Raw genomic sequence first — 26745 nt, forward strand, 5'->3', positions numbered from 1 at the left:
AGCTGGGTGATTAGGTACTCTCATGCCGCATCACTGATGGCAGCCCCGATGTAGACATATGGAATGTGTTCTGGGAAGATCTTGTGACTCGTCCTTAATTCGTCAAACAGTAAAGTTGGACCTGAACTTTGCTCTGAGTCCCAGAAACACAGTCTTTTCAGCCACGAGCTTGCCCTCCCTCTCTCTATTTTTATTCTCAGAAGGTCTGTGTTTCTTCCTGCTCAGTCCACTGTTTATACAGGTTCTGGGGTATGAGACAGGTGGCAGAGAAATTATTCCCTACATTTTACAAAAGAGGAAAGGATATTTCCGAGTTTTCAGGGAGCTGGTCAGCGTCACTTCTGTGGGTGTAGAGAAGAAGCCATGGGGTTTGAGCGAGGCGTTGTGACCTTACACTGCAGTTCTCCCCATGTTGCTGCACATCTATGCTATCTGGATCGACTGTTCCGTAACAAAGCAGTGGTGCTCAGCAGAAGGAGCCGACGGGTGTCATTCAGGGAAGCAGTGCACTTCAGTTCCTTAGTAACACTCCTCCTGGCAATGCCTGTCTCAGAATTTGAGCCACGAACATCTCTCCAAAATCTGTGTGTGGTTGCTTGTTTGATTGCACCTTACTCTGGATGCTATTTAACAAGTACTTTGTGTCTTTGGTATACAAAGGGATGCATATTTCCATTATCTATCATCTCCAGACTCTTGATGGTCTTGAGTCAACCGAAAATATGACCCTCTTAGCTCTGGGTAAAAACATCAGGTAATAGTTTGAAGATTTCTTATTGAAGATATTTCCACCATTTTTCTCAGGGTTCTTGTCTCTCTCAAAAACTCTCCACACTAATGGGATATTTTTGAAACTAAACTTTAAGAAAGATCTTCATTTCAAAAGTGCAAAAGTTTAGCTGATACTCACTTTCAAGGCAAGTTGAATCCCACATCCCATTCAGAATGCTACCTCTGTCTTTTTCAGTCTTCAAAGAGGCAACGTTTATAGATAAATGCTTTTTTGAGATAAATTTAAATGACGTTAATAAGAAGTATATGTACGTCTCACTTCTTAACACACAGAACTTTTAAGGAATAGTTAAAAATATGAACACTGCATTTCTCCAGAACAGTTCAATGAAGTATCCAATTGATAGTTTGCATTGACCTAGTTTAATAAAAATTTTTATCAGAATGCCATAGCTAGAAAATATAAAAATTGCTATAGGGTATTACACATTTTTTAGTAGTCACATTAACATTATATGCCTACGAGAGGAAAGTAAGGTTGCCTCGTGTGAGCCATATAGTTAATCATGGCTAGTTAAGAGATAAATTAAAAGTTAAATTAAAAACTGAACATCAGATGATTTTCTCTTACACATAAATCCACATTCAAGATCTAGTCTAAGATGTGCTGTTGAGTTGCCATGGACACATAGAGATTTTTATAATAAAGATAAAACCAACACCATTGCTTCATAATGTTTGGAGAATGTTTTGAATATTACTGAACTATTCACTCTTTTAAAACAGTGAAGTTATTAACTGAAGATGGTAAATTAAGGAAGGATTAGTAAAGTTCAAAAGGAAGCTTATTTGGATTAATGAAGATGGGGAAAATCTCATTTTCTAGAAATTACAGCCTGTCTGAAGCTTGAGTGAGTTGATCTGTAATATTTCATTAAAATACATACCCCAGGCTTTGCAAGTGTAAATTTAAAAAAAATAACCAATAAAAATAGAATATTTTGACTAGAAATGAAGAGTGTGAATTCAAAATTTTCACAATTCATTTGGGATCTTTCCTGAATGATTTAAATGTGTACACTGGATGGCAGAAAGCTGTGCCCATAAGGGGTGAACGGTTTTCTTTTCCCCAAAATAATCTAAATATCCTTGTTGGTAAAATTAGCATCATTTGTTAACCAAAATATTGGAGGCTACATGGCATGAGGGACACTGTATTTGAAAGATGGGTGGGAAACTCTTATAAGATGAGTCTTGATCTCAGGGTTGTAAGTTCAAGCCCCACATTGGGGCATAGAGGTTACTTAAAATCTTTAATAAAAAAACAAAAAAATACCAACTCTGTTCTTTGGCTCTGTTGCTTGGGAAGGCCATTGATGTTGTAGAACTCATTGTAGTCAACTACAAAACAAGAGAAGGAGATGCCCAAGATATGGGTGTTATGAATACATAAGGTAATACATGCAAACCACTTAATGTATGACTGGCATATGAGTCCTCAGAAATGAAAAGTGTTATTTGTATCAGGGACTTGTGCTAAGAGTTGGCCAATGAAAAACACTGTTCCAATAAGTACATGCTGCTTGAAAGGGTTTCCTCCTATCGGAGGAAGAACAAGTAAACCAAGAAGACAAGCTGGGGCACATGGCTGTGGGTGGAGCGTGTAATGTCTGGAAATGTTCATAGCAAGTCGGGCATACCATCAGGAGAGAGACCGGCGGGGGGGTACTGTTGCTATTTCCTAAAGACTGTGTGTGTGTATAACATGAGGAAGGCAGAGTGGCCAAGCTCAGTTCCCCTGCAATTAGAGCAAATCGGAGTCATTAAGAAATATATACAATCCAGGTGCACAAACAGCTGTCGACACCCCCAAATCCATTCTTGCTGAGAGGGAGGAAGGACCTTCAGAGCTTCCAGGCAGGACTTGGCTGCATCTAGGTATGGAAGAATATTGGCAATGGTGTTAGACTGAGTCTGTTCAGACTTCTCTATCAGAATACCATAGATTGCACGGTGTATGAAAACACTATTTCTCTTCGTTCTGGGGCTGGAAGTCCAAGATCAAGGCGCCAGCAAATACCGTATCTGGTGAGGACCCACTTCCTGGTTCATAGGAGGCCGTTTTGTCCCTGTGACCTCCAATGGTGGAAGGGGGGAGGGGGCTTTCAGGGGCCTCTTTTATTAGTTCTTTAATCCCATTCATGGGGACTCCACCCTCCTGACCTGATCACATTCTCAAGGTCACATCTAATGTCATCCCATTGGGGGTTAAGTCTTCAATATATGAATTTGGGGAGACATACACACGTTCAGTCCATAGCAGACCTGGAGACTGGAGTCCACCTTTCAGTGTGTGGAGAAAGCACATGGGACCCCATGCACACATGCAATATTGTTGCCATTCACCCATCAGCTCAATCAAACATGGAACTTCTGTGGAAAGACGAGGGTCTGACAGTGACCATATGCATTAAAATAAGGGAGAGCTGCTCACTTTGGGTATAGATAATCAGAGTCCAAGAAACTCAGTGAACTTGAAGATGCTGTGACCATCCCTAAAATAAAAGGATAGTGTAAGTGTTCCCTTCCAAGATTCATCACAGCCATGAAAAAGCCATAGAAAAATGTAAAGGACAGCTCAGAAAATATCATGCTTTCAGCTTTTGATTGAAAGGCACTTTTTTGTTGTTCTCAATTATGGACAGTAGATTTTTTTCCTTCTTCCTTTATAAATTGTAGACTTAGTGAAGTGTCCCTAAGATATGATCAACAATATTGACAGCCCTCCATTAATAATGTAAATAATGCTTAAAGGAAATCATTATTTGGTGTCTGACGAAGAAATATTGCAACTACAAAAGGTTGATATTTCAACTGAACCAATCATTTGGGAAATAATTTGCTGAAATATGAAATGGCAAAAATAATCTTGTGTCTTTTCGAAGAGCAAGCCTCATAAGTATAATTCACAATAAAAAGTAACATAATGTGATGAAGCAAAACATCTTTTCAACGTTTTTGATATTAAACTCAAAGGCGTGGATGGTGTTGCAAAGGTTGTCTAAGATCACTAAGAAACAAATGAAAAAAAATTAGTAAATTCCTAGGAAAAATGTTCTAGTACAGGGCTATTATGAATGAGTACAGCAATATACACTGCTGTGTGCAGTTTACAGGAAAAAAATAAAGTACGAAACTGACTTAGAACTCCTTGCAGAGTAGTGGTCTTGTAAATACCCTCCTGGCCTTTGTGTTTGCCAATAAAATTATAAATCATGATTCTTAATTCTGCCTGGGACCATATGCATAGGACCCCTTCCTTTTGTGGGGTCATTTGGTTTCATGTGACCACAGAGGACTCTTCAATTGGCAATGATCTCAGTGAGTCAGGAAAAGCTTGTCATTGGAACATACAACTTGGTTCTCAGCTTAGGGAAAAGCTGAAAGCCTCTGAATTTTAGCAAGATGACTAGATTTACTTGTAACTTAGCAACCCTGGGAGCTGCTCTATCTCTACTCTTCCCAAAGTTTGTGGGACCACACAGGTCACATGAAATTGGCTTAGATATTTACAATGCTTCAGGGTGTCCCATGCAACAAAATTTACTTTTGGTTTCACATTCTGAGATTAATTAAAAAAAAATATGGCTTTAACAAATGTTTTAACTCACCTCCAACCCTAAGAGTCTTGTAGGAATGGTAACGGCATTTTCAAATGAACTGTGTATTCTCCACTGAAATTATAAATTGGTAATAGTAATAATTGTCCAGTTCTCGAGTAGGATAAGGCCCGTTGTTGGTATCAATGCACATTTATAGGGAGCCGAGGGCATGCAGGAGGCTATGTGCTAGAGAAAGACAGTGAAGCAAGACATCTTCTTCTCTTTAAATTGATTTCCTACCTCTTTAGGAGAGCACAGACACCCTTAGAAAGATGCACAACAGATCAGCAAGTGTTATGTGTGGGTCTTGGGGTGTGGAGTGAGGGCCGATGACAGCATTTGTGGGGAACAAGCAGAATTTCGAGGGAAGACTTCAAACAGAAAGTACAGTTTGACCTTAATCCCCCGACCTCAACATTTTATCCTATTTCTTTGGACCAGAACGACTTTGGTGGTGGTTGTTGTGTGTTTTGTTTTGTTTTTTTAAGATTTTTAATTTATTTATTTGACAGAGATAGAGACAGCCAGTGAGAGAGGGGACACAAGCAGGGGGAGTGGGAGAGGAAGAAGCAGACTCATAGCGGAGGAGCCTGATGTGGGACTCGATCCCAGAACGCTGGGATCACGCCCTGAGCCGAAGGCAGACGCTTAACCGCTGTGCCACCCAGGCGCCCCATGTGTTTTGTTTTTTAATCAGTATATGTGTTTTTTGTTTTTAGTTTCAGGGGTCAAATTTAGTGATTCATCAGTTGAAAATAACACCCAGCGCTCATTCCATCAAGTGCCGTCCTTAATGCCCATCACCCAGTTATCCCTTCCCTCTACCCACCTCCCCTCCAGCAACCCTCAGTTTGTTCTCTGTATTTAAGAGTCTTATGGTTTGCTTCGCTCTCAGTTTTCATCTTACTTTATTTTTCCTTCCCTTCCCCTATGTTCATCTGTTTCATTTCTTAAATTGCACATAGGAGTGAAATCATGTGGTATTTGTCTCTCTCTGACTGTGGGTTGTTTATTAGAGTTTTTGCTAGAGTGGCAGCTATGGGACGTGCTCTTAGGCTAAAATGTGTAAGAACAGAAAATGCAGACTTGTGGTTCCCGTCATCCAAGTTCAGCTCTTCTCCAGAGCCAGCCTGCTGCTATTTATCTTCCTCTGACTTCAGGGACTTGACTGGTACATACTGTTTCAAATTTGGTCTTGGTATGTGGACATTTGTCGGTTCAGTAGGATCTCAATTGGCCACACAGAAGGGAAATTCTCGAGCTTTTAAGGAATTTGAGACTTTGATAAAAGAAGAGCATAGGTGATGTATTACAGGCAAGAGAAATACGTCTGCCAAAGATTTGGGGCCAGAGTGTGCTCCATAGGCCAGGAAACAAATATGGTGGTCTACTTTGGTTCCCTGGAAGTGGGAAGGGAGGTGTGAAGATTGGAAATAGAGCATGCTCTTAAGAAGTCTGATGGGAGTGGCTGGGTTGGGTCTGGTCCTACGGCTGCCTGCTATATTCTTGGAGAACAAACCCCAGAAATGTACCAGAGGGAGGGGGTCATGGGAACTCAGACACAGAGGTATGATGGGAGAGATTTTTTTTTAACAAACACGAGATTGTATATGGGGTGCACTGGTAACGTGGAGAGAAAGACCATCAGTGGATGAATGGATAAAGTATGGTAGATCGACACCCTGGAGTATTAGTACAAACTGCCCTGTATCGTATGAGTCCCATTGCATGAAATGGGCAGAAGAGGCAAATGCCATTTCTTTTTTCCACACACAGGCATTTTTCTTATAAAATCTTCAAGTCTTAGTTTGATTCTCAGAGGACATGGGGTCCCACAAACTTCCATTCAAGCGTCCTGAGTTTGCATCCCGGCCGCAGAACCTCATAGCAGACTCTGCTTCCTTGTGCCCTATACCGTACCATCATCCTTCAGTCATTGACCCGCCTTCCCTGGTAGATTGCAAGGTCCTTGAAACCAGGCTCCGGACCCCAAAGCCTAGGACTCTCCATGGCACAGTACTGATTCTCAGTAATTGTTGCATGAATAAATAAATGGAAATGGCCCTGTCAAGCTTAGAGTAAATTCCAGTAATGGCTAATTAATTTTAGAGCATCCTGTCCCCCTACCCATAGCAATGATGGTGATCACCCCATCACATGGGTTTGGAGATGATTCCCTTTCTGCCTGTCATTTGTGAAATTCTCAGTGAATGGCATCTGTAGATCCTGCAATGACTTTTGGCACCATGCCCTTTCGGTATGTGTGGATATTTAAGCCACTAATGACCTTTATGTGTGTGTGACTTGGGAGTGAAAAATGCTGTACGTCAGATTCACTACTTTACTCTTCTCATGTAGGGATGAGTTTAATAAAACAAGGCATCCGTTTTCAGTGCGTGATATCTTTAGGAATGCCCCAAATGTACTAAAAAAGAAATTTAGGAACTTAACTGCTATTGTAATTCTAGTCAGGATTCTCCAAATTTTAGCGCGCCTACGATCTCCTTGGAAATCTAAGTTACAAGAAATAATAGCTCAGATACTAGCCATAGACTTTATAATCAGTGACATGAACACTGATACTTTTTTCTTGATGAAGACTGTATCATAATGTAGCCCAGATAATCCAAGAGTAATCTGAAGGAATGTTGTATCCGTTGACAGTATTAGCTCGCTTCCCGTTAGCTCTTCTCTTGCTACCGCCTGGGTTCAGGAGAACTTTGACTTCAGATGATCATCCCAGACAACGATAGCAGCATGTTTCTGTACTCTCTTATGAGATAAACTATACTGTAGCAACGCACGTAATAACTCTGATGTTTGGCTGGAAGTTGGCAGTGATTATCATTGGGTGAAGTACGGCGCATTTCAAATAGCATTAAGCTCTCCAGTCAATGTGCGTGTGCTGGATATTGTAAGGGATGAATTTTGTTCTAGTTATCTCAGTCTGACTGACAAGGTCATAGTACTTTTAAACATCATCATGAGAGAAATCTCAATCCAAAATTGTATTTGCAGCGTGTCAGACCATAGAAAATGGTGCCCACGGTGAGACGATTTATCTTATTTTAAAGACCAGTGTTATTTGCTCTGTGAATACAGGTATTACAAACAGGCAATTTTTTTTCTCGGTTCTATTTATCAATATCTTTAATCTCCGAAGGTCTCTTAGCTGAAAGATTCCAAAATTAACTTTTATACTATGGAGTCATTGTCTCATATAGAACCAGAAATTTAATGGCAACAAAAAGACACTTAATTTTTTTTTTTTTTTTTTGGAAAGTTCACACTAAGAACAATTCATATGATAACAGTTTTCGTCAGAGAGCTGAGGAGGAATGCCATCAGGTCAACCGTGTGTTTGCTAGTAGACAATGTGCTTTTTTCTTCCACAGCATTGCTGTCATGGGACCTGTCAATGTCTACTGAGAAACATTACTGTTACTTTATCAGATCGACATAAATGCTAGATAACAATCAATATTTTACCAAAATAAGCTTGAATCTCGTATATTAAAAAAATTTTTAAATTCAAGGACTCCTGGGTGTCTCAGTCGGTTAAGCATCTGCCTTCAGTTCAAGTCATGATCCCAGGGGTCCTGGAATCGAGTCCCATGTCAGGCTCTCTGGGAAGCCTGCTTCCTTCTCTGCCTGCCGCTCCCCCTGCTTGTGCTCTCTCTCTCTTTCTCTCTGTCTGAGGAGGAAATGGGGCCTGGGGGGTAAATCAAGCAAGGCTTCAATGACAGAGAAATAATGATGATCGCAGAGCAAAAGTAAGAGTGCAAGTACTAAAAATAGAACATAAAAAATGTATTTTATTCGTAGAATAGTTAATAATTACACCGTTCATAATTCATACCTAACCTTGTGATTTTTTTATTTATTTTATTTTTTATTTATTTTTATTTTTTTACCTTGTGATTTTTTACAATACATTTTTACCTCCTATAAATCTATAACAGCACCAACTATATTGGTCACCTACCACTACAGATGCCAGCTCATATCTTCAAGTTAATGTCACAGGGAGAAAATAAACCTGCAAATTTTTCCATAAATTGATTCCATCGAGGATTTTTAATCTAGCAATGCTTGCTTCTAATAACATTCGAACTAATGTATTTTTGACCTATTATTGAATTCTTCAGTGGGTATCTACCCTAAAGATGTCTTCCTTTAATTCTGTGCTAAAAAAAAAAAAAATTGACAGCATGGGGTAGAGACTTTCTATTGTGCCATCATCGAACGTCTGTATACTGATTTAATGGTTAAATGTGTAGCTACAAGATTCAGTGACCTGTGAGGGGCAAGTCCATTTAAATTACAACGTCCAGACTGTAGTACCATCGCGGCAGGACCACCCACCTGTACCTAACTGGGCAGGGTTAATGAAAGTATGATTTATAGGGGCGCCTGGGTGGCATAGCGGTTAAGCGCCTGCCTTCGGCTCAGGGAGTGATCCCGGCGTTCTGGGATCGAGCCCTACATCAGGCTCTTCAGCTATGAGCCTGCTTCTTCGTCTCCCACTCCCCCTGCTTGTGTTCCCTCTCTCGCTGGCTGTCTCTATCTCTGTCGAATAAATAAATAAAATCTTTAAAAAAAAAAAAAAAAAAGAAAGTATGATTTATAAGTATTTAACACTACGGACTCCACCAAAACAAGAAGATGTTTTGGGGGGCTGCTTGGTCATGCCCATATCTGTCGCCATCATCATCATCATGGTCGTCATCATTCACATAGCTTCGTACTATTCACCAACCATTTTCCTATGTCCTCTTACTTGGCGTGAATGTCATGATACTCCTTGTCTTCAAGAAGTTGTCCGTAAAATTGACTGACAAGCAATGAACAGGAGTCAAGGGATTGAATAACTACAATGTATTAAGATTCAGGATGGTGTAGGGGCGCCTGGGTGTCTCAGTTGTTGGGCGTCTGCCTTCGGCTCAGGGCGTGATCCCGGCGTTCTGGGATCGAGCCCCACATCAGGCTCCTCTGCTGGGAGCCTGCTTCTTCCTCTCCCACTCCCCCTGCTTGTGTTCCGTCTCTCGCTGGCTGTCTCTCTCTCTCTCTTTCTGTCAAATAGATAAATAAAATCTTAAAAAAAAAAAGATTCAGTGGGTGTAGACAGAGTGCTTGAGTGCTGCGGAAAATCCCGAGAAATCTCAAGTAAACTTCTTGGAGAAGTAGGACCTCGAAATGTACGCACCGATTCAGAAAACATGTATGGACCAGTTTTTTTTTTTTTTTTAAGGTTTTATTTATTTATTTGACAGAGATAGAGACACCCAGCGAGAGAGGGAACAGAAGCAGGGGGAGTGGGAGAGGAAGAAGCAGGCTCATAGCAGAGGAGCCTGATGTGGGGCTCGATCCCAGAACGCCAGGATCACGCCCTGAGCCAAAGGCAGACGCTTAACCGCTGTGCCACCCAGGCGCCCCAGAAAACCAGTTGTTTTATTCCAGGTTGTATGTTAGATGTGAAGGGATTATAATGAAAAGCTACCTCCTCAGTGTGATGGTTAATTTTGTGTATCAGTTTGTCCATAAGTAGCACGTTACTTTCACAAACCCGACCTATGATTGTATATAGGCTGTCGGGGAAGGGGGAAGATGTCATAATTTCCTTGTGGAGATGGATATAAATGGGGTCACGTAATACTTGTAGTACGTTAAATATTTTTCCCTGTCTCCTGATGCTTGGTTCAGCGTTCTTCTGGGCAGTAAAATATCCATTAGTGGCCTGGATTGGGAGCTGTGGTAAATTGCAGAGAAATGCCCAACACAGATGCTCGCCAGTTCTGCAGACGTTTATATAATAGCTTTAATCCCTTTGATTTGTAAAGAAGAAGAAAGAAATTCAAATCTTAATACAAGAGCCAGGAATTGTAAGTTGGGATAAGAAGGACTTGTTAACTTTGGGGCGCCTGGGTGGCACAGCGGTTAAGCGTCTGCCTTCGGCTCAGGGTGTGATCCTGGCGTTGTGGGATCGAGCCCCACATCAGGCTCCTCCGCTGGGAGCCTGCTTCTTCCTCTCCCACTCCCCCTGCTTGTGTTCCCTCTCTCGCTGGCTGTCTCTATCTCTGTCGAATAAATAAATAAAATCTTTAAAAAAAAAAAAAAGAAGGACTTGTCAACTATAAATTCAATGAGCCCTTTAAAATTCAACTTTACAGTCAATGAAATAGAACTATACAAATTTAACTGATAATTGTAGTGACAGGAGTATTATGTTCTCATTTAAAACACACGAACAAAATAAAGGTAATCCTCAGAGAATGTAGTACCCTGGTTAAATTACGTATTTTCTTTCTGTGAACTAAGATTTTGTTCTATAATAATTTCTCTCTCCCATGCTTCATAAGCCTTTCGAAGGGGCAATGTTTTGCCCATCCCTGTACAACTTCTCATAGTATTCTGTTGTTGTATACAGTAGGTGCTTACTAAGTGTTTGCTATAATTATTTTTATAATTATAAGGCCCTGATATTACCATATAGAGTTGTGAATAGTCTCCCTCCCTGAAGAAGGAAGGGTCCTCTCAACTTGGGGGTGTGGGTATGAGCTCACATTCAGTAGAGGCCTGTGGGTCCATAATCCACCCCCTTCCCTGACACGTGTTTGGATTTTAACTTCTCTGGGTCTCAGTTTGCTTATTTGCAGAGCAGGGATAATGGTCACAGCCCATTTACAGGGTGGTTGTAAGGGTGCCTTGCATATAAAGTTCTAAGAAGGGGCTGGTTATCACAGTCATTGTATTAAATTCATTTCAGCCTTTGTGTATTTGGGGGGAAGGCTCTACGTAATCTTTTTTATTCTACTTTATTATTTATTTTTCTGTGTTCTTTTTAATGCCGTCATATAAAGGACCAGAATTAGGCTACTTATCCCCCATCTATTTATTTTAATAACTAAGGTGGTGAGTAGTGATGCTTCAGGAGAATGGGCTTATCGCTTTGCAACCCTACAGAGAAAGTCAAGTGGAATATTTTTCTGTTGTTCATCCCATAAGGAAAAATGTTCCGTTGGTTGGAACCATCACTTTAAATATTCATGCAACCCCAATTTAAATATCGTTAAAGAGGCATTTCCTCTCCAGCAAATAGAACATAAATTCCAAAGAAAGCAATCGGAATGTTCACTGTAGGAATGAAGTATTGCCTCCTACCCACGTGTGCCTTCAGAAGTGGATATTTTCGTAGTATTCTAATTCCCTCTCTGTGGCATGCAGACTAAAATATTCCAAGGTGCTATTAATGAAAACCTTTTATCTTTGAATATCGTATTGAAAATATAGTAAGTGCCTCTAGGTACTGATTAACAGATAACTACATCAACAGTCCACAGAGTTGATCTAGCAGTGTTTATTTTTTTGGTATAAAAGTCTGCACTGTTACATCTCAGCCCGGTAGAATTTACTCCAGTTTAATGGCAAGTGATGAACTGCCTGGATCGTATTTAGAATAACTCATCTCTAATGAACATAACCCACAAATCTTCGATTGAAGAGGAGGCAAAATCCCGATACCTTCTTAGAGAAGAGCTTTCATACGCATCATTATTTCATTGCAAAAGTCATGTTGTGAAATATTTGGTATTTGGAGGGCGAAGTTAGTCCAAGTTATAGAAAGGGATGGACCATTGATTTCAATGCTGGAAGTGAGCAAGGCTAAAATCGACTGCATGAATAGCTTACATCTCCAAGTCTCTTTCCAAGAAAACAAGAATACTCTTTGCAACCGAACACTCCCACACATTCCAAGGAATACACTTGACACACTTGCTCAGATGATTCAAGACTCTTCCCCCCACCCCAACCCCCAACAAATTGAATTATTTGGAGAAGCATTACCTGTCACTTTTGGAAAATAGCTAAATGAGTTAAACCCATTCAGAGATCCGTTTGGCATGCAAAATTGGAGACATGGTATGGTCTTTTTCAAAGGGGTGCTTGCTCTTGACAAGAAATTATCTAGGCTGTTTCCTGAGTCCATTTTTATCTGATTAGGAATCTAATTGCTTTACCCGCTAAGTCGGGGTAAACCGTTTGTGTGCCTGCTAAATAAATAAATTAGCGTGTGCACCCAGGAGAACTGCAGAAACACAGAAGGCATTTGGGGAGGGGATGGATAGAAGAGCACGAAGAGTTCGTAGATGGAGGGAAAGAGAAGATGCGCCGTGTGAGAATCCCACCTCTCCACCTGTTTCTGCTCCCCTCCCTGTCGTGGAAAGCACAGGCTAGGCTGCTGTGGTATTAAGATGCTCAGGATCGCCCTTTTGCCTTTGTCATTAAAAAGAATACTTGAACCAGAACCAAATCTTGACCTTTGCTTTGCCTGTTCAGGAAGGGAGATAAGTGACAGAGCTTTTGTCATGTTTAGAAACAGCATTCCATTTGGGGAAGCAATCACATAACTAAAATATAAGTTCACCAGGTCTTTATAGTGGAATAGAGGGATTTGGGAGGAACCAGAATTTTCTTTTCTTTCTCTCCTTTGCACAAAGCATTGGCTTCTGCATGTTCCTTGCTTTTCCTTCCCAACACACGGCACTACCTACCTACCAACATTGCACTGTAAAAGATGTGTCTGCTTGGGACAGACCATCATCCTGGAAGCAAGGATACCCCTGTTTCTGGGGAACCAGCATCACCCCTGCCTCTGTAAAACACATCCATGTTGGTGTGGCCCCTTTTGTTGACCTCTGCCAAGCCTACTTCTATTACTGAATCATTTTTCTCAGTTGCTCCTTGCTGTGGTTTATGAATATCACAGTACACTCATTTTTTTTTTTTCCAAAGTCCCTGAAAAAAAGCGTCTGCTTTCTTTACACCTGCCAGCCCCTTACCACAGAGCCAGGGAGCAAGCAGCACACCCACAGACAAGGACACACAGAGAGCTCAGTCTTGCTCCCCACAGCTGTTGTCTGAAAGAGCCGGCACAGCATGGCACATTTCAAACCTGTGCATTTTATGCTCCTTGGCACGGCCCATTCATCATCCAGAAAGGAATTTGGCCACCTCTGAGCACACACAAGGAAGAGGCAGTGAGGGCCCAGTCCTCGGGCCTTGGTTAGCTGGCACCCACAAGTAACTCCTACCGCGTACTCAAACTGTCATGGCTCATCTTGGGGAGCCCTGTGGAGAATCCATTAATCCATTACTCGTGGTTCAATATATCCTTTCTACGTGACACCAGGTAGAAGCCCAATGCTTCCCTGAAACTTGGTTGTAACTTTTGGTCATGCTTTGTGGATAAGTAGATTGTGTCCTACTTGATATCTTGGTTGGATGCCTTTTAACTGCTGATACTACTGAGAAAGGGGAACGTAGCTGTGCCTTTTGTCTGCCTTTAAACATGTTCATGACCATTTGGCAGGAGGAAGTTGCTCTGTTTTTTTTTTAAGTCTTTTGAGAGAACTTCCCTAACGTGCATGTCTGTCTGTCTATCCATCATATCTATCTATCTATCTATCTATCTATCTATCTATCTATCTATCTATCCATCCATCATAACTACTTTATCTAACTATCTCTGTCTATCCATCCATCCATCATATCTATCTGTCTGTCTATCCATCCATCGTATCTATCTATCCATCCATCCATCTATCATATCTATCTCTATCTATCCATCTATCTATCCATCCATCCATCATATCTCTATCTATCTATCCATCCATCCTATCTATCAATCAGTCAGTCACAAGGACAATTACTCGTACTTAGGCACACTGAAACACAGACATCTGCAGGTCCATCGTAGCACGTTTGAAGGAGAATGCCAAAGAGAATGATCAGGGGACAATGGAACTCATGAAATGTAGGCTTTCACAATCCATCTACCATACCGCCTTGACCGTGGCGTTCCCTTTCTTTCTTGGGTTTTACATTTCCTTCTTACATTGATGTCTTACTCTAACCCCAGAAACTGAAGCTCTCACTATGGATGGAAAAGCATGGCCATAAGTTGTATGTCTTTGTCAGGTATGTTATAGGAATGAAAGTCCATTTTATCTGTCTAGATTTCTGTCCTTTTCCCATTACCTTTTATTGCTTAGCTATCCACTGAAGCACAGTATCTCAAAAACCAAGAACTAATCTTTTGGGTTTTTTTTAATTTAAGCACAGTTGACACACAATGTTAGATTAGTTTTTATGTGTAGAACACAATGATTCGACAATTCTATACGTTTTGCTATGCTCACCGCAAATGTAGCTACTATCTGTCCCCATACAATGCTATTGCAACACCATGGACTATATTCCCTGTATTAGACCTTGAATCCCGTGACTTATTCCATGACTAGAAGCCTGTGCCTCCCACTCCCCTTCACCCATTTTGCACATCCCCCAACCTCCCTCCCCTCTGGCAACCACCACTTTTTTTTTTTTTTTTTTGTATTTACGTGTCTGTTTCTGTTTTTATTGTGTGTGTTTGTATGTTTTGTTTTTACATTCCTCATATAAGCAAAATCAACAGTATTTATCTTTCTCTGTCTGACTTATTTCACTTAGCATTATACCCTCTAGGTCCATCCATGTTGTTGCAAAATGCAAGATCTCATTCTTTTTTATGGTTGAGTTATACACACACACATATACACACCACATCTTCTTTATCCATTCATCTGTGGATGGACATTTGGGTTGCTTCCATGTCTTGGCTACTGTAAAAATGTTACAATAAACATAGGGGTGCATATAGCTTTTTGAATTAGTGTTCTGAGGGTTTCTTTTGGTAAATACCTAGTACTGGAATTTCTACACCCTATAGTATTTCTATTTTTCACTTTTTGAGGAACCTCCATACTGTTTTCCACAGTGGCTGCACCAGTTTGCATTCCCACCAACAGTGCATAAGAGTTTCCTTTTTTCCCACATGGTTGCCAACACTTCTTTATTATCTTTTTGACACTAGCCATTCTGACAGGTATAAGGTGATATATCTTCTTGCGGTTTTGATTTGCTTTTCCTTGATGATGAGTGATGTTCAGCATCTTTTCATTTGCCTGTTGACCATCGGTACATCTTCTTTGGAAAAAATGTTTGTTCAGGTTCTCAACCCATTTTTAATTGGATTATTTGTGGGTTTTTGGTATTGAGTTGTATAAGTTCTTTATATTTTTTGGATATTAACCCCTTTTGGGATATATCATTTGCAAATATCTTCTTCCATTCAGTAAGTTGCCTTTTTGTTTTGTTGATGCTTTCCTTTGTTGGGCAGAAGCTTTTTATCTTGATGAAGTCCCAATAGTTTATTTTTTGCTTTTGTTTCCATCGCCTCAGGAGACCTATCCAGAAAAACATTGCAAAGGCTGATGTCAAAGAGGTTACTGCCTGTGCTGTCTTCTAGGATTTTTATGGTTTCAGGTCTCACACTTAGGTCTTTAATCCATTTTGAGTTTATCTTTGAGTTATTTTGTGCAGGTTTCTCAATGTAAGCGAATGGTTCAGTTTCATTCTTCTGCATGTAGCTGTCCAGTTTTTGCAACTGTTCGTTGAAGAGACAGGCTTTTTCCCGTGTATATGATTATGGTGTTCATTGACCATATAATCATGGGTTTATTTCTGGGCTCTCTGTTCTGTTGCATTGATCTATTGCCTGTTTTTGTGCCAGTACCATACTGTTTTGATTACTACAGCTTTGTAATACATATTGAAATCTGGAATTTCAGACTCTGTTCTTCTTTCTCAAGATTTGCTTTCGCTATCTCTGGTCTTTTGTGGTGCTCTACATAATTTAGCATTATTTGTTCTAGTTCTGTGAAAAATACTGTTTGTATTTTGATAGGGATTGCATTGAATCTGTAGATTGCTTTGAGTAGTATGGACATTTTAGCAGTATTAATTCTTCCAATCCGTGAACATGGAATATCTTTCTATTTGTTTGTTTCATCTCTAATTTTTTCATCAGTGTTTTACACTTTTCAGAGGACAGGTCTTTCATCTCCTTGGTTAAGTTTATTCCTAGGTATTTTATTCTTTTTGGTACAATTGTTAATAGATTTGTTTCCTTTTTCTCTTAAAGATTTATTTATTTATTTACTTAGAAAGAGAGACCGTGCACAAGCAAGCGTGGAGGGGGAATGGGCAGAGGGAGAGAGCATCCCAAGCAGACGCCGTGCTAAGAACAGAGCCCAACACAAGGCTCGAGCTCATGACCCTGAGATTATGACCTGAGCCAAAACCAAGAGTTGGTCGCTTAACTGACTGTGCATTTGTTTCTTAATTTCTTAATTTCTCTTTCTGGCACTTCATTATTGTATAGAAACACAACCTGTTTCTGTGTGTTAATTTTGTATCCTGCAACTTTACTGAATTCATTTATTACTTCTCATGGTTTTTTGTTGGAGTCATTAGGGTTTTCTATATATGTATCCCGTCATCTGCAAATCGTGACAGATCAACTTCTTCCTTACCAATTTGAAAGCCCTTTCTCTCTCTCTCATTGGTTACTGTGGCCAGGACTTCCCATACTCTGAAGAACAAAAGTGGCAAGAGTGGACATCCTTTATGAGTAATTTGATGTTACACAAAGTCTTCAAACTATGTATCTTTCTTTCAGAAATTAACTTCACATATATATGCCACTGGGTAGCACAATGAAAATTCTAAACTATACTTTTTAATTAAAGCAACAACAGTTACAGATGTCAAAAATTAGCCATGCAGGTGAGGTTCTCTTTTCAATATCGAGGTGAGAAATGATCGTCTTACGTCAGTTTTTTGTGATTGCGTCTTCCAACACCCCCAGGGATGATGCCTGCCAGTTTCAGTAAATGCATGCAAGGCAAATGTGGGAGGACAAGAGAAAGATCCTCAAAGCCTTAATCCCACCCTATTCTTCAAGATCCAGCCCAAACATCTCCTTCAGTATCTCAGGGAAGCAGAGCTGATTACTTCTGCCTTTCACTGTGATGGCCCTTTTTCATAATTATAGCTTAGTCTGGAGCAAGGGTCACCACACTCTTTCCAGAAAGGCCCAGACAGATCTTCAACTTTGCAAGCCATGTAGCCTCTGTTTCAAACACTTGACTCTGCTACTCTGGCAAAAAAGCAGCCACAGACGATATATAGATGAATCACTATTATTGTATTCCAATTAACCTTGATTCACAGACACTGACATTTGTGTTTCCTATAGTTGTTAATAGACTACATATTGAGCATTTTAGGTTAACAGAAAAATTGAACGAAAGGTATAGAAATTTCCCTGTGCCCTCTGCCCCCACACATGCACAGCCTCCCTTATTATCAATACCCTCCCCTCCAAGAATCCGCCCCCTACCCCAGAGGGTACATTTGTTAAAAGCAATGAACCTATATGAAGATAACAGATCACCCAAAGTCCATAGTTGACATGAGGATTCACTATTGGTGTTGCTTTGTGGTCTATACAAATGTATAGTGACGTGAATCTACCATTAGACTAGGAGACAGAGGATTTTCCTGCCTTAAAAATCCTCTGTGTTCTGCTGAGTCATCTCTCTCCCCTTCCACCCCTGGCAACCATGGATCCTTTTACTGTCTCCACAGTTTTTCCTCTTCCAGAGTGACACAGAGTTGGAATCATACAAGATGTACCTTTCGCTCAGATTGGCTTCTTTTTTTTAATAGTAGGCATTTAAGGATACCCTGTATCTTTCTATGGCTTGAAATCTAATTTTTTTTTTTTTTTTTTTTTTTTTTTTTTTTTTTTTTTTTTAGTGCTGAATGATATTTCATTGTCTGGATGAACTAGTTAATCCATTCAGCTGCTGAAGGGCATCTTGGTTGCTTCCATGTTTTGTCAGTTATGAATGAGGCTGCTGTACCCATTCATGTGCAGGTTTTTCTGTGGACGTGAGTTTTTGACTGCTACTGGTGGGACTGTATATATATGAGACTGCTGGGACTGTATAATAACAGTAGGCTGTCATATAGTTTTCACACGTCACAAAATGCTATTCTTCCTTTTATTTTTTCCAACTACTAAAAATACTTTTAAAATTATTCACAGGCCATGCACACACTAGGTAGCAGCTGAATATAGCCTGTGGGCTATGGTTAGTAGATCCTTGGTCTGGACCATGCTATGGTCTCAATACTTCAAAGTGTTTTGTGTTTTTTTTTTTTTTTTTCCTTTGCAGTCTTTAAGCCTCTTGAGGGTAGTAAGCGTTTGGAATAAAAATCTGCATTCCCATCAGTGATCAGACCCCAAAATGACCTTGCATATCCACATATTTCTCCTCCAACAATGTTGAGAGATTCCCGCACCCATAAACCAAATGCATTGACAATGCAAAGTAAATAGTTTAAGGGGATATTCAATATTGAATTTTAGATCCCTCACAGTGATAAATAAATTTCCCGAAATGTGTCTCGATGATGCATTAAGAATAGTGGTGCATCAAAAGATTCGGTAGCGATTGCCAAACTAACGCCATCTCACCAATTCAAAGTGAGGTGGGGCTTCCTGTCCTACTTTGCCTTCTGTGTCACAGACTTGTTTGTGGAAATGCATATTAGTTTAGAAAGAAGCACTTTGGGTTCAGAGGCCTGATGCAAATTAATTAATTAATTCAGCCTACGGCAAAACATCTATATCAAAGGACTGCACTGGTGCCGGAGCCACTGATGTTTAAAACATGAGTTTCCATTTCGTTTTATTTTTAGAGCACTGCTTTCAAGAATGTATTCAGTGCCCTTATCCTCCATGCTGATCCGCAGGTTGACTTCAGGATCTTGGAATTGAGGGCCCAAGCCAGGTGAGGAGGGGTCACGGTCTTCTGATTCCTTCACAGGATGTCAGGAAAACCCCAGAAAAGCCTTGTCCAGGGACATGGGGTGATCAGATGAAGACCTATTGAGTCCTGTGTGTCCCCGATCTTTCTATCACCCCAACTTTGCCATTGGCTGCCCTTGACTTTGCACATTCAGACTTGAGCTTACCTGACCTCCCCATCCATTGTCTCCTTCCTCATTTTCCACTTTACACAGAAGGACTTAAAACATGCATTAACACTGACTCAGTCTTGTCACCCTTTCTGACTTTTGTTCTTGTTCTGATAACTGGCTTTTGGCTATGCTCCAAGCCTGCAGACCACTGTCTTTACCCAAGCCCTGTCTGCTTCTTTGCCTGATAACCCAGCCCCATAAAGACAGAGATCTTGCCTTGATCTTCCCATTTCATGACAACTGAGTTTGATTCTTGGACATGGCCCATTGCATATGGCACTCCTAATTCCCAGCATACTTTGCATACATTGGCTGTCCTCTTGGGTTTGTGAAGGGGAGCCATTGCAGGGTCCTCAAGCCCACACTCCCCTGTCTTCCAGCAGCTGGGATCTTTGCAGCCTGTGGCTACTGATAAATCCTTCTCTGCTCCAGGCCAGTTATCTTCTCTCTGGGTCTGCACTTGCGTGGCCCACCATTGTGGGGAGGGTCTAACTCCATGTCTTAACTTTCACTACATTCCTTGGTCAACAGCCAAGACCTAGATCTTGCAGTCCCAAGGTGTGATGATATTTACCTGTGATAAAGTGGGGCTTGGGCTTTTGGATTTAGGGTACACATTTACACCATCCATGTTTTATGAAAACATCTTGGTTGGTGAAGACTAGGTATAGTGGGTTGATCGTGTCCTCCAGATACTGAGGTCCTAACCTCTGGCACCAGTGAATACGTCCTTTTTGGAAGTAGATGTAATCTCAGATGTAATTAAGATGAAATCATACTGGGTCAAGGTGGGTCCTTAGTCCAATGACTGGCGGCTTCACAGGAGAAATTAGAAGGAGATTTGGATACAGAAAACATCATGAGAAGACCGAAACAGAGGCTGGAGTGACTCATCTGTTGACAAGAGCTTCAAAGACTGGCACCAACCACCAGGAGCCGGGCAGGAGGCCTGGAACCGATTCTCCATCACAGAGCTCAGGAGGAACCAACCCTGCCCACACCTTAATTTTGTGGTCATTTGTGACAGCTTCTGGAAATGAACACACTTGTGCAAAGGGCCATGGTTCACAGACATGACATGAGGTAGCTCTGGAGACAGAAGAGTCGTGTCATTCCCTCGCAGTCCATTCCCTTCGAAAAACCGTGCTTTTGTGATGCTATGTAATATGGCTGAAACTTCAGGTTTCTCCTTTTCACCAACCCTATGATTATTTATTTATTTATTTATTTATTTATTTTTATTTATTTATTTTTACAAATGGAGAAAGTACTTGCACCTTTGCCCAAGGAATTATCACCCAGGCTAATGGCTTTCAAGATTCTCTCTCTATGCTGACATCTAAATCTTTGTCTCTAGTACATTCCTCTCACCAAGCTGCCTCCACACGTACCCAGCTGCCTTCTAAGAGCTGATATTACAAGCCCTGACCACATGCAATGATTTCTGTGACTTAAGTGATTCACTTCTGCCTTGGGAGGAACACCCTACTTCACTTCCACTTGCCAAGTAAAGAACTAAGGGCATAGAATAGTTAGGTCCTTGCCCAAGCTCCTACAGCAGTCAGAGAAGCTTCGAGAAATACATTTGATGAGAAGGTGAGAACACACAAGGTCCTTAGATCCACACCATAAACATGCAGCGTGGGATTAGCCAGTGGTGACTAACCAGCAGGGTCCCGTCATGGTTTTGGCATTTGGGCGCGTGACTTAACCACCCACCACGGCCACAGTCCGCATCCCTTTGGTTGGAAAGGAGGTGGAAACTCTGTCTACATCCCAATTTTTGCACTTGTAAGGTGGAGGTGCCTTATCTACCATATAATGTCGTAGTGAAGAGGAACCATTTGGCAAGTATCAAAAGCGTAATGAGCGTTACCACGGTTGTTAATATCACTATCATCATTGGGAGGATAGTCATGCAAATCATAATTACACTTTCCGTGGAGTGGCTTTTGTAGCGTGGTGTGTACCATGAACGTGTGTCATCGGTGGGAGACACAAACACTCCAGGATTTAGTCCTGATGCAGAATGACAATCACAGAGCTTGGATTTGGACTACAAGGAAGGCAAACACAGCCGTGCCTGCTGGTTTACTTGTTGTCTACGGCTGTTCCGACGCAGCGACAGCAGGCGGGGGCAGTCACAACACAATCGGATGGCCTGTAAAGCCTAAAATATTTACAGTCCGATGCTTTACAGGGAATGTCTGTCAGTTCCCCCTATAGATTATCATAGGTACTGAGCGTGATGTCTGCCAACCCTTGGTGCACATTATCATATGTTCTGAGCATGCAACCTTGGTGCTTTATAGACATGGTCTTTAGACGCCCAACTACCTGCTTGACAGGTGTCTGTGTTTGTCATTGTTGCCAGGGGCTCAGAATAGCTCAATGATTTGCTGAGCACAGATAACAGACAAGTGGTGTGTGAGGATTGGACGTTCTGGAATGCTAATTTTGAAGCTCTGTTCCACACCCCTGACTACAGAGGAGCAATTTCCTGAGGCTTGAGCAAGTAGAATCAGGGATCCCCTGGCAATGGATATGTTTCGGGACTTGGGAGAACTTGCAGTTGGTAAGATGCTTTGGTGCTCTCGTCCTCTAACAGGGAGACATGGCAGAATAGCAAGGAAAGAGGACTTCCCGTTCCAATGGAGCAGAAGATCCTTATACACTACACAGCTCTGTACACATAGGCTAAGTGCGCCCCAAGAAACAGCTACATGCCTATCCACAGATTGACTGCTCACCTGAAATGTGCCCGTACATTTGAAAAGAACCCATGCTTTATAAAAACCAGCAAGGCATTAACCAAACATCCACGTAGGTAGATACGTATGGGACCATGAGCTGCCACCGTCGTCACACAGACCCATACAAACAGACGCTCCTCCAGAGCACTGATGCTCCGTTCCTGTTCAAGGAATGCTAATTTCTAGGTGTTCATGGCAAATCCTTGTCATGGTCAGTTATCACTGGGACTGCCACAAAAAACGTTTGTTTCAAAGAGCTGTCCAACCTTAAAAATTGTTCTAAAACTTCTGTTGGATAGCTGAATTCCAACAAAATGTATTTAAGCTTTTATTGGTTTCCACAAATAAATGAAAATAAAGCACATTCATGGCAGTTTGCATCTCTTTGCCACCTGGGGAATACATGAAAGCCCAAGGCTTACTGATAACGAACTTTGAAAGTTTTTCTCTTTATCCAAAGTCGTGACCGTGTCTATATCAGCAGGTAATACTCAGCTTCCAACACTGACTTGAACTTTGTTAAAGAAAGATCAGTTCTGAAAACAATCAACTGGAAACGAAGAGTCTTGGAGTCTAGTGGGTGTGATCCATCACGAACAATGAAAGCCAGCCTTACGTTTCTGGAAATCTGTCAGGACATGGAACCGCACGCACGAGGCAGACAGATACATCTCTGGCAATCACATTTCCTGTTTGGTTGACATCCTCAGTATAAATGGTGGTCTTCATTTCTTTAGTACGTAATGATTCCTTTATAGAAATTAATCGTCCTACGTTTTGCCAAAATAAGAGATCAACATCCAGATTGTAATATCCTTAATCAGCTTACAGAGTCTTGAGGGAATCACATCATGAAAAAATCATAATATTACTGTCTAGACTAGTGCTGTCCAACCCAACTTTCTGTGCTGATGGAAATCATCCGTATCCTTGCCGTCCGGTATCAAAGCCGCTAACCGTAATGTCTATGCAGCTCTTGAAAGGTGGCCAGCATGTTGGAAGAACTGAATTGTAAGGTTTTTTTAAAAAATTGAAGTATAGTTGAAACACACAATTTCATGAGTTTCAGGTGTGCAACATAGTGATTCGACAAGTCTATGTACCCGACAAGTTGCTCACCATGCCTGCAGCTACCATCTGTCACCATACGCGGTTGTAACGCTAGGGCAACACCATAGACTGTGTTCCCTAGGCTGTGCCTGTTATCCCTGTGGCTTATTCATTCCGTTACTGGAAGCTTGTGCCCCCTACTCCCCTTCTTCTATTTCATCCATCTTCCTATCCCCCACCCCTCTGGCAACCATCAGTTTGTCCTCTGTATTTAAGAGTCTATGTCTGCTTTTTGGGGTTCATTTCTTCGGTTTTTTAGATTCCACATATAAGCAAAATCTTAGGGTAATTGTCTTTCTCTGACTTATTTCAGTTAGCATAGCACCCTCTCGATGCATTCCTAATGCAAATGGCAAGATTTCATTCTATTTTTTTATGACAAATATCCTATTGTGTAAATACGTACACCACTTTTTCTTTATGCATTTATCTATCTTTGGACATTTAGGTTACTCCGTATCTTGGCTATTGTAGATAATGCTACAATAAATATAGGGGTGCATATATCTTTTTTTTTTAATGATTTTTTATTATATTATGTTAGTCACCATACAGTACATCCCCGGTTTCCGATGTAAGGCTCGATGATTCATTAGTTGTGTATAACACCCAGTGCACCATGCAATACGTGCCCTCCTTACTGCCCATCACCACCCTATCCCATTGCCCCCCTATATCTTTTTGAATTAGTGGTTCTGTCTTCTCGGGGTAAATAGTAGTGGAATTACTAGATCATGTGGTATATCTTTAATTTTGGGGGGAACCTCCATACTGTTTCCCACAGTGGCTGCACTACCTTGCATTCCCACCAACAGTGCGTGAGGGTTCCTTTTTCACATCTTCACCAATACTTGTTATTTCTTATCTTTTTGATACTCACCGTTATGACAGGTGTAAGATGATGTATCTCCTTGTGGTTTGATTGGCATTTCCCTGATGATGAGTGATGCTGAGCATCTTCTCATGTGTCTGGCCATCTGGATGTATTTGGAGAAATGTCTGTTCAGGTCCTCTGCCCATTTTTCATTGGGTAATTTGTGGGACTTTTGGTATGGAGTTGTATAAATTCTTTATATATTTTGGATACTAACCCTTATCAGATATATCATTTGCAAATAGCTTCTCCCATTCTGTAGGTTGCCTGTTACTTTTGTTGATTGTTTCCTTTGCTGTGCAGAAGCTTTTTATCTTGAGGAAGTCCCAATAGTTTATTTTTGCTTTTGTTTCCCTCGCCTCAGGAGATGTATCTACAAAAATGTCGCTAAGGCCAGTGTCAAAGTGATTGCTACGTGTGTTTTTTCTATTTTTACGGTTTCAGGTCTCACGTTTAGGTCTTTTATCCATTTTGAATTTGTTTTTGTGTGTGATGTAAGAGAGTGGCCCAGTTTTCTTCTTTTCATGTGGCTGTCCGGTTTTCCCAACACCATTTGTTGAAGAGACTGACTTTTCCCTGTTGTGTGTTCTTGCCTCATTTGTCAGACACTAATTGACCATATAATCATGGGTTTATTTCTGGGCTGTCTATTCTGTTCTGTTGGTGTATGTGTCTATTTTTGTGCCAGTACCACACTGTTTTGCTTATTACAGCTTTGTAGTATATCTCGAAATCTGGGATTGTGATAGCTCCATTTCTGTTCTTCTTTCTCAAAGTTGCTTTGGCTACTTTGGGTCTTTTAGATCCATATAAATGTTAGGATTGTTTGTTCTAGTTCTGTGAAAAATGCTGTTGATGTTTTGAGAGGGATTACATTGAGCCTGTCAACTGCTTTGGGTAGTGTGGACATTTTAACGACTTTGATTCTTCTAATTTGTGAACATGGAATATTTTTCCATTTGTGTCATCTTTGGCTTCTTTCATTAGGGTTTCATAATTGTAGTTAATCTCAGTTTTACCTTAAATTGTCACATGTAGCTGGGATGCTGTACTGGAAACACGGATCTCCTTACCAGATGGTATTAATCTGAATAATTAAGTGAAACTTAGATTATTTAAAACTAATAATAATACTAAATATCCAGAGTAATTTTTATGTATGCCAAGATATATGAGGTCAGTGATGGTTGCATTTTGAATCATAGCTGAATTTGCACATTAGCCCACATGAGTATGGGAGCACCCTTTCACTGGAAGGTTCTAGACACAAGCTTATGTCATACATCATGAGGGTGTCCATGAAAACTTTTATCATTGCTTTATAATAATGTGAGGGAGGAATTCTTGGGTTTTACCTTTTTGTATAAATCTAATCATTTGCTGGTTTTCAAGGGTTCAACTCTGGTAGGTTGAATAATGTGCCCTACCCCTGCCAGTGTCTGTGTCTTAATCTATGGACCTTTGGATATGTTATTTTACATGACCCTTATGGGCTAAATTATTCCTCCTCCATTTATATGTTGAAGTCCTTCTGTCTCAGAACATGACTATATTTGGAGGTGGGGCCTTTAAAGAGGGGATTGAGGTAAAATGAGGTCATTATGATGGGCCCTGATCCCATAGGACTGGGGTCCTTATAAGAAGAGTAGATGAGGACATAGACATGCACAGAGAGAGACCACGTGAGGACACAGGTTGAAGACAGAGTCTACATGCCAAGGAAAAACCTCAGGAGAAACCAGACCTGCCCATAGCTAGATCTGATTTCCAGCCTCCAGAACAGGGAGTGAATAAATTTCTCTTGTTTAAGCCCCGCAGTTTGTCCTACTTTGTTATGTATACTTTTTTTTTTTTTTTTGACAGAGAGAGAGACAGCCAGCGAGAGAGGGAACACCAGCAGGGGGAGTGGGAGAGGAAGAATCAGGCTCATAGCGGAGGAGCCTGATGTGGAGACGCTTAACCGCTGTGCCACCCAGGCGCCCCTTTTATGTATACTCTTAAGCAGTCAGGCATACTCTAGTGCAATGGGAAGGGAACTTTGTAGATAAGATTTAGCCTATGGACCCTTGAGATGGAGAGATTAAACTGGATCATGTAAGTGGCTCAGTCTAATAAGAACCATTCCTGAGAAACATGGCACAAGAAGAGGCCGGAGAGATTCAAAGCATGAGAAGAACTGGGTCAGCTGGGACTGGCTTTGGAGATGGAGGAAGTGGGTTATGAGCCAAGGAATGTGGGGGACCTCCAGAGTCAGAGAACAACTTACAGCCGAGAGCCAGCAAGGAAAGGAGGAGTGCGGTTCTGCACAAGGACATGTATTTTGCCAGGAGCCTTGGCGAGCTTAGAAATGAATTTCCTTGCAGAACCTCCAGATCGGAGGCCACTTGAGCGAACACCATGATTTCAGCCTTATCTGTGAAATGCAAACTGGGGTTTGCGTTGAGCCACTAAGTGCGGTGGTAATTTGTCACAGGATCCATAGAAAATAAACACACACCTGTATAATCATTATCATTCAATATTAATAATACCAGGTATTCATAGTCTATGGAGCCCTTTAACTAATTAGCAAACTCTTGAGGGAAGCAAGATTCTCCTTTGGTGCTGAAACCATTGATGTTTCCTCCCGGAAACCCATCCATAAACAGAAAGGTGACCAAAGGCCAGCAAACAGAATAGATTC

General features: G+C 41.1%; 1 protein-coding gene across 2 annotated transcripts in view; it reads left to right on the forward strand.

The window, feature by feature from the left end:
• PUDP (pseudouridine-5'-phosphatase) overlaps window positions 1–26745 on the forward strand; it is a 591649-nt gene that overhangs the window by 473701 nt on the left and 91203 nt on the right. The window lies entirely within an intron of this gene.

Source organism: Ursus arctos, chromosome Y (genome assembly GCF_023065955.2).
Source record: "Ursus arctos isolate Adak ecotype North America chromosome Y, UrsArc2.0, whole genome shotgun sequence".
Lineage (NCBI taxonomy): Eukaryota > Metazoa > Chordata > Mammalia > Carnivora > Ursidae > Ursus > Ursus arctos.